The sequence below is a fragment of the Ovis canadensis genome, chromosome 8 (genome assembly GCF_042477335.2).
Source record: "Ovis canadensis isolate MfBH-ARS-UI-01 breed Bighorn chromosome 8, ARS-UI_OviCan_v2, whole genome shotgun sequence".
NCBI classification, from domain to species: domain Eukaryota; kingdom Metazoa; phylum Chordata; class Mammalia; order Artiodactyla; family Bovidae; genus Ovis; species Ovis canadensis.
In genome coordinates, this window is record NC_091252.1 from 23,433,475 (window position 1) to 23,442,470 (window position 8,996).

Genomic DNA, 8,996 nt, shown 5'->3' on the forward strand with positions numbered 1-8,996 from the left:
CTCCTTTACCAGCTACAGAGTCAGAGGCAATACACACACACACACACACACACACACACACACACACACACTCTCTCTCTCTCTCTCTCTCTCTCTCTCAGGGACATAATAAATATGGAGGTATTTTTTAAATGAGTGTTAACACAAAGTTTGAGAAGAGAATTAGTCAAGTAAGGTAGGCATGCTAAAGAAAATAAATCATATGGACATGTATTTTACTGAGCATTGGGCAATGAATAGTAGATGAGAGATGACTTGTTAAATAAAGCTTCAACCTTCAGTTGTGGTTTTTTTTTTTTTTTTTTGGACCCATCAGAGCATGTTATCCAAAATCACAATTATTTTTCTACTAGAAAGGCAGCTGTGCTATTGATGAGAAATGCCTGTTTCCAGTATGGACACCTACTTGCTACACTACGTACAGACGGCTCCATGAGTTTCTGGAATCTGAAGCAAGAATGGTCCGTAGAGATGACACCAGAACTGAGTGTGGCCTGCTAATGAAAATAGTAGGACAAGTGTTCCACGCAGAGGAAATGGCCTGAAGAGGAAAAATCATATGCAATGCATGTGCAGGAAGTGACAAACAGTTCCGTGTTACCAAAATAGAGATTCTGAACTTGGGGTCTGTAAACAAGGACACAGAGGCAAAGCACCGTGTTCAGTGTCTGATGAGACCACGAGCTTTCATCATATATATATATATTTTAAGTATCCCTGATTGGGGATGGGGAGATGAGCTAAGAAAAACTGTGCACCAAATGCATGACAGGGAGGGGCAGGGGACAAGAGATGAATTCCTCAGGGGCCACAAGACCAGGCTGAGTCATGCTGGACTCCTTTCTGTGCAGACTGGGATCCTTTAGTAGAATGAAAAGGGATGTGTAAAAGGAAGACTGGCTGAAATGTAGGCGAAAGCGAAGTGCAGGCAACAGTCCAAAGCATCCCAGGAGCCAAACAAGAGCAGTGGGAACGGAGAGAAGGGAATCAGAGAAATGATTAGGAGACGAAACAAGCAGGCTGGATATTCACGTTTGCTTGTATCAATCTATGCACAGAGCGTCTCTGGGAGGATTCTCAATTAACTGATAACACTGGTTGCCAGTGGACAAGTGAGGCGGGTAACCACGAAAGAGGATGAGAGGGCATCCTTCCCACTGTTTACGCATTTGTACCTTTTGAATCACACGAAGGTAATGCCTACTGTAAAAATAAAACGGTTTTTAAAAAGACATGGAGCTTATCGTAATAAGATGCCTCTATTTAAAATTTTAATTTTTTCTCTCCAAACCCCCTCTCAGTGTTTCCAGGTGCACTTCTGAACTCAGATCATTTTTACCTCAAAGGCTCCTGGACTGTACCCATGATAGTCCCTTAAGAAGGGCCAGTCTCTCTGTTGACCGGGGTGATAAATGCATGAAACTGAAGTGGACACCATAGAGATATAAATAAACAACTAGTTCCCTGGTTACATTCAACCAACATAATATATAGTTGTCAAAATACCAGAATAAAGAAAGTCTGATTAATTAACTCAGGGAGCTCAATCTTCTCAATTTTAAGATAAGAGCTCAAAGAAGAATCTCTATGATTTACTAAAAACAAAGATGAATCAAATAAATTACTAATGTGAAAGAGATCAGATGTGAGGCCCAGTGTGGTGAGTGTTAAGCTAATATAGGCTAACCCTTTAGCCTATATTCATTTTTTTTTTATTAAATAGAATGAATCTCCTATTCAGCCTGATAACAGCATATAAAGCAGGTACTCCAGAAATAACTGACATAAAGTGAATGGTTTGACCAATTTTAAATTAGCCAATAGCAGACATAAATTTAATAGTTAAAAAATAAGTGGATCTTAGCTTTGCAAAACTAAATAAGAACACTGTTTCCTATTTGGCCATAAAGCTCAAATATACCAAACTTGCAATACTTGTTCAAAGCATAGTTAATGGTACCTGTTAAACTTCTTAATCAAAACATACTGTGTCCAAAGATCAATTCTGCAAACGTTTCCATTCATTGCTTTTATGTTTTATATTTTGACTTGTTCTACAAGATGTTGTGAGTCAGCTTAAAATAATAAATACAATAAAATGGGAAACTCTATTAGGTAAAAAAATCAGAATAAGAAAAAAAGGTAGAACAGAAACTCAAGACCAAAGGGAGAGTTAGATCATCAATATTCACTCATAGGTTTTTATAGGGTTATTAAAATTAAGCTGCAAATTTGACTCTGCGTTTCCTAGTTGCAAAGCAGAAAGGGAAACTTAATCGATTATCTAATTCTAGTTCTGCGTGATGAAAAGAAAAAAAGGACACTCAATAATTATTCAGGGGAGGTAAAGCTTTTCTTTGGCATTTAGAGTTAAATGGAATTTCTTGCATAAGTCTTCAAATAGGAGCTGTAAAATGAACTACGATCTTAATAACCACATCTCTTAAGTAACAACAGTAGGTTTCTTGTGACTGTCTTTATTAATAGAACGCTTCCTTGTGAGCACCATTTGGGGGGAGGGGTGCAAAGAATTCACAACAAAGTAAGCAAAGTACACAGTTTCTGAAGATCTGGGTACACACCTGGCCTAACACCTAGAACTGGAGGGGAATGGGCGGACATCACAGCCTTTGTTCAGCCAACTCTCTATATAAACATTTCTCTCATATAAGCTTCTGATAAATTTATGAGCAGACAAGTCATAGTCCCCGGCATTCCATACCACCATTAAAGAGAAATTAGCATACCACAATTATTCTTCATCCACTAGTCACCCACATTTGAAACTCAAGGTTATATAAATTTTCTTTTCTCTATTTTTTCTGCAACCATAACAATGCTCGTTCTAACACAGGTGAATTGAGTGGATGTTACTGGATGTAAACAATAACAAAATTATGGATTGGGATTAAAAAAAAAAAAAAGACAGTAAGGACATTTAGCGGGCTTCCCAGCAGTCGCTACTGGTAAAGAACCCATTTGCCAATGCAGGTGGCAAAGGGGATGTGGGTTCCATCTCTGGGTTGTGAAGATCTGAAGGAGGGCATAGCAACCCACTGCAGTGTTCTTGCCTGGAGAATCCCATGGACAGAGGAGCCTGGATGGCTACAGTCCATGGGGTCGCAAAGAGTTGGACACAACTGAAGCTACTTAGGTCTCACACACACAAGCGACATTTAGCAAAGAAGGGGACAGGGGTTTTGGTTAATAAAACTTAGGAAAGATATAGAAAAATAAGATAGAATAAATCCAGGTCTTAGGATTGAATTCCAGTGGTGTATGTGGAGGCAAAGTGCTAGGGGGCTCAGTGGTCAGGACCCAGGTAGTGAGTCATTCAACTGCAGAGGCACTGTGCTCTGGGATGCAGGTCTCAGAGGGAAAAATGCCTCTTTCATTCTGACATTAGGAACTGATTCCAAGGCCAAGAGTGCCAGCACAATCAAGCTATCTGCAACAAAGAGAGTTTAATGTAACTGCAGGGGAGGGTTCTTTTAAGAAGTTTAGAATGAGCAAAGTAGAATGGTGTAAATTAACTGCTCAATATCCTTGACCACAAATTTAACATGCATAAAATGTAGCTATCTTTATGTCACGACAGAATTTTTGCTCTGTTCAAATAAATCATAACGTATTTTTCATAAGCTCCCTCCTACTGTTGATTCGCCCAGTCTCGCCACCTTTTACATAAAAGTGTTATTTCCTCACCATCCAGCAAGAGCCCATGTAGGCTGGAGGAGCAATAGTAATAAACTAGGGCTTACCATATTTTTGTGGAAATAAGTCTTTGGGGTAATAGGTAATAAGGATGGTGAAGAGTATAAAATGATAAAAAAGGAAAGGAAGAAAAAGGAAAGATAATAAGTGACTGGATCATTCGCAGACAATTTTGTTAAACAAAGTGAAAAAAGGTTAATTCTGACTCATAAAACTTACATAATGGAAAAATAAAAACAAAACTGGAAATACCATAGTGCAAAAATAAAGCAAATCAAATGTAATGCAGTTATCCTTGATGATTTCAAGATAATATAAAATTTAAAAGGAGAAAGGAAACAAATCTTCCAAACCCTTGATTTCACAACCACTTTGGTTCTCGAGCTTGAAAACTGCTATGTTTATATACTGAGGGAAACCCATACTGTTGAAAACGTGTATCTATATCACGTATTTTGAATCATTTAGGAATTACAGACTCTTCTAAATGTTTTATTTTCACCTTTACCTGTAATAAATACATTATAATTAGGTCAACCACAACAACTCAACCCTAAAATAAGTTAATATGTCACTTATTAACCAAATCGCTGTTATTCCTGGAGTAACCTGAAATTTCCTTTACACAAGTTGCCACTTTTTAAGTGTGTTTTAGAGTTTAATTAAAATAGGTTTGATTACCCATTAGAAAAAATGTGCCAGCTTAAAAATGAAATTATATTAGCATTTGGGGAGAATTACCTTATTTAACAACACATTAAAGAAGGAAAACATATGGTCTTAAAAATGTCAAAATTCAACTTAAATGTTGACATAACTGATTTTGACTATTTATGCCAAGAAGTAATTTTAAAAATACAGTTAAGCTTCAAGCACCATAGAGTAAACAATATGTTTTAAACCTAAACTGTCTTTCGATGAAGCCTGAAACACAGCTCATTCAACAAACAACCCACGAGAACCTATTATGTATCAGACCAGGGGATTAGGAGACTGAACAAGAGGAAGTCTCTATCCTCCTGTAGCTCTCAACCTTAATACGTTAATAAAATCGGAGCGTACAATGATCCAGTTTCCCTCTCTTAACTTTACTGCTTAATACGAAATTTAAACATGATAGCCTGTGAAGAGATAATCTTGCCAAGAGGTTATCGTTCGTTCTGATGTACGAACTTTACATCGTACATGGGAGAGAAGAAACAATTTATAGCCAGTTTCTCAAAAGTACAAACCTTATTAACATCTAGCTGGAAGCTAGGCTGCGCCCAAGGCTGCCTCTGCTGGCCGACTCCGAGCATCTTTCCAGCAGATTCTAAACTCCCTACACCTGTATCAAACTTGCCATGCTTCCAAACACATCTCTTCAGGAAAGCTGAAGGCTCGCTCCCAGGTAAGCAGCACGAGAATTCCCCAGCCTTATCTAGCTCCTGAATATCTGATTTCTAAAGGGGCCTTCTCCAACTGGCCCTAAATGACTGAGTACAAGAATCTGAGACGTCACTTTCACGTATCAATCAGCTAGCTCCGAAATGCATCAAAATCCTGAGTGACTTCTACCTGCCGCTAGAATAACTCTTTGCGTGGCTGCACATTGGGAGAAAACAGAAAGAAGGCATCTGTTCATCAGGCCAAAAAAATACGGTGACATTTATCCACCTGAGTTCCTGAAAATTCGGCCGTGCTCCCTCTCTCCATCCCCCAATCCATCCTCCCCGCCCCTGCAAGCAGCGCGGGCCCCTCCGGGCCCAGGGGCTGGACGGGGAAGGGTCACGCTCTCCTTCGCCACAGCTCGGCCTGCCGAGCTCAAGAGGAGGCTGTCAGGTTAACGGGGGGGTGCTGCGCCCAGCGCCATTAGAACACCTCCGAGCGCCGCACCGAGCTCCGGCGCGAGGCAAGTTTCGCGGGTCCCGGCCCCGGCCCCCCGGCCCTCCGCAGCGGCAGCATCAGCCGCGGGTGGCGGCCAGGGCCGGCGCCCGCCTCGCCACCTACCTACTGCAGGGCGGGGGCGCAGGCTCCTCGGGTCCCGGAGAAGGGCGTCGGGAGCTCGCATTTCTGGGAGCGGTGGCCTCTGCCGCTGGGCGCGGGGGAGCGCATCCTCCGGGGTGGGTGGGAGGAGGGGCCGGGGGAGGACCGCGCTGTGACGCGGAGCTGGGCGGGAGGGAGGAGCGCCCCGGCGCGCGCCCCGCGGGACCGGCGTCCCGCGCTAGTGGACTGCTCGGGCCTCTCCCCGCCGCGCGGCGCCTAGCCAACCCTGCGGGTGCGCCCGCGAGTCAGGACCTCGGCCGCGACAGGCTGCCGGGCCCGGCCGGAGGCGGGGAGCTGCGGGTGGGACGACGCGGTGCAGACGCCCGCCTCTAGCTCCGCCCGGGCCGCACCACGCTCGGCGCCCCTGCGCCGCGGCGGGGGCCGGGGAGCTCGGAGGTTTGGCTCGGCCGCTCGGGCTGCAGCTGCTGCATCCTCCCCGCCCCGGCGATCTCCGGGCTGGGAGGCTGGGGGCACCCGCGACGGCTGGCAGCCTCGGCGGCCCGGGCGCAGCCCCAGCCCCTGCCCGGCGGCTCCGCCCCAGAGAGCTGCGCGCGCGGCCTCCGCAGGCCGCGGCCCTTTGTGACGCCTCCCGGGAGTGAGCTCGTGGCGCTTCCCGCGGCCGGCCGGCCGGCGGCGGAGCCTAAGGTCTTCTTACCTCGCCCCGGGCGAGTAATCCCCTACTGCTGGCCACCACTCTCAGTGTGAATACGGCTTCGAGAGCAGAGCTCGAGTTCGTGTCTCCCCGAGCATTAAAGCCCTGAGGTTCCTTGTAGCTCGGGGACCGCTGGTCACAATAAATTCATCCTTCTGTCCTTTCCGGCGTTGTGTTTCGCAGAGGGGCCCCCATGTCCTCACCCCGCTCCCGCTCCCATCCTCCGCACAACATCCGGGGTGCTGACAAGTTGCTGTCATTGCAGCAGTGGGGACCGAGCAATTGAGCCCTCCAGGCAGACTCTTGGCAAAGACCGGAGGGAGCCTGGGTTGGGAAGCTTGGCATCAGCTGCGGGCCAGTGCCTGTGAGCTTCCCATCCCCATTGGGGAGCTGTTCCTTCTAAGGTCCCATGACCAGCACTGCAAGATGACTAGGTGGATTTGGCCGTGAAATTGACCCTTACGTAAGGAAAAGACTTAATGGTGGAGCCTGCAGCTGGTGCGATAACACTGGTGTGTCAGAGGCCAGACACACAGGCCCAAGAGATAGCAGCCTCCTCTGGCTTGTTGTTGCTGCTTATGCTGTAACAGCCTCTCGTGAAAGACAAGCGAAGCATTTCACAGAGATGGCTTTGGAATTTCAGTTGCAACTGGTTGCGTCTTGCAAAATATGGAATAATTACCCAATTCTGTACTGAGCATGTATAAAACTGGACCTTGGGTTTATATCTTTTTGCTTTGAATGTGAGGAATTGGAAATTTTCCTCTTTTTTTTTTCTTTAGGCATTATGTTATTTGTAAATGATTTCCAAGGGAAAATAAGCCTCCTGCAATTTAAAGAGCTGATTTCATTGAATCAGAAGAACTTGGTTTGGGACCTCCAGAGAAACTGAGAGGCTCTCACACTTCTTTGATGTTTTTGAAATCTAAGATTAATGTAAAAACTGGCAAAGACACGTTCCACAGCAGTACAAGCTGTGGTAAAATCGTGATAAAATTTTCGAGATGAATTCTTCTAAATAGACATCCAGCAGGGTAGGACCTGCGTTGTGTATGGGTCAGGAAACACAAGCCCCAAGCCTCGGTCACATCCAGAGACTCTGATTTGATTGAGAGCCCCATTTTGTTTTCAAAAGTACCTATTTTGCCCCATATTCAGAACGACTTGACCAACATATGTATATATGTGATGAATAAGTGAAAGAATGAAGTCACCCAGTGAGGTTTGGCAGTTGCTTACTCTTAACATTTGTAAAGAGGTCTGCTTTAGATAGTAGTTTGTGCAGGAAATGTCCCTAGAGTTGCAATTCTGGACTGCTTCCATCCTTCCACCAAGAGTCCCCTTTTGTTTTTCTCTCTATGGACCCCAGATTTTGTCAAGAAAAAAAACAGTGATCTTTTTTTATTAGACAAACATATTTTAAAAGTGCTAACCATCAATCATAAAATGTTTCTCCGCCTTTCAAAAACATTGCTTCTAATTTAAGGATCCTCTTTACTATCTTCATGAACTGCTCTAGAACTACAGGCTCTATCACATGCTTATTATAACATTTTATTACAGTGAAAGTTTCGGTAGAATAAAGACTTCTGCCCTTCAGTTTAAAGAGGGAGAAAATTCCCCCTTTACTATTGGTTTTTCATTTACTCAACGTTTACTGATTTGCCTAAGCCTTGTCTTTACAGAGAAGTCCAAAGAAATAAATCATCTCCTTCTGCTCTAGATCTGTGCTGTCTCATACAGTGCCCACTAACCACATGTGCCCATTTAAATTTAAACCAAATTTAAAATGTAGTTTTCCATTCCACTAGCCACATTTCAAGTGCTAAAGAGCTACGCGTGGCTAGAGACGACTCATTGGAGAGCAGAGAATAGAAATTTCCGTTATTTCAAGAAATCCTTTTAGACAGCACTGCTCTAAGTAGAAAGTGAAATTTTAATTGAGATAAAAGATATAGTATGTAAACTTATTTGGGAAATCCTATTTGGGAAATCCTATTTGGGAGCAGTGTACAGTACAAATCAAACCTCAGTAGAATGTGTACTTCTTAACGGGGTAATCTCTAAGAGTTTAGGCTCTGGCTTCAGACTTCAGCTCCATCACATGCTGACCTTGGGTAAATAATTTAACCTCTGTTGCTGTTATCTGGAAAAGGCAGATGATAATAGTAACAAATATCAGGATTGATACAGGGCTTCTCTGGTGGCTCAGATGGTAAAGAATCCACCTGCAATGTGGAGACTTGGGTTTGATCCCTGGGTTGGGAAGATCCGCTGGAGGAGGGCATGGCAACCCACTCCAGGATTCTGGCCTGGAGAATCCCTATGGACAGAGGAGCCTAGCAGACTACAGTCCATGGAGTCACAAAGAGTTGGAAATGACTGAGCTTCTAAGCACAGCACAGCACACACAGGGATTGAGGGCTTCCCAGGTGGCTCAGTGGTAAAGAAGAGACCTGTCAATGTAGGAGAAGTAGGTTCAATCCCTGGGTCGGAAAAACACCCTGCAGAAGGAAATGGCAACCCACTCCAGTATTCTTGCCTGGCAATCCCATGGACAAAAGAACCTGACAGGCTACAGTCCACTGAGTCACAAGTTCAGTTC

At 44.4% G+C, this 8,996-nt stretch overlaps 1 protein-coding gene across 4 annotated transcripts in view; it reads right to left on the minus strand.

Moving 5' to 3' along the window:
* The window catches only part of NCOA7 (nuclear receptor coactivator 7), a 157,417-nt gene extending 151,094 nt beyond the window's left edge, over nt 1-6,323 (minus strand). For 2 of the 4 annotated variants that reach the window (XM_069599034.1, XM_069599033.1), the window contains exon 1: nt 5,704-6,323. The gene's annotated coding sequence lies outside the window, so the exon portion shown is untranslated. The remainder of the gene's footprint in view (nt 1-5,703) is intronic. The other 2 variants (XM_069599036.1, XM_069599035.1) reach the window with 1 other exon arrangement.
* Nucleotides 6,324-8,996: the final 2,673 nt, after the last annotated feature.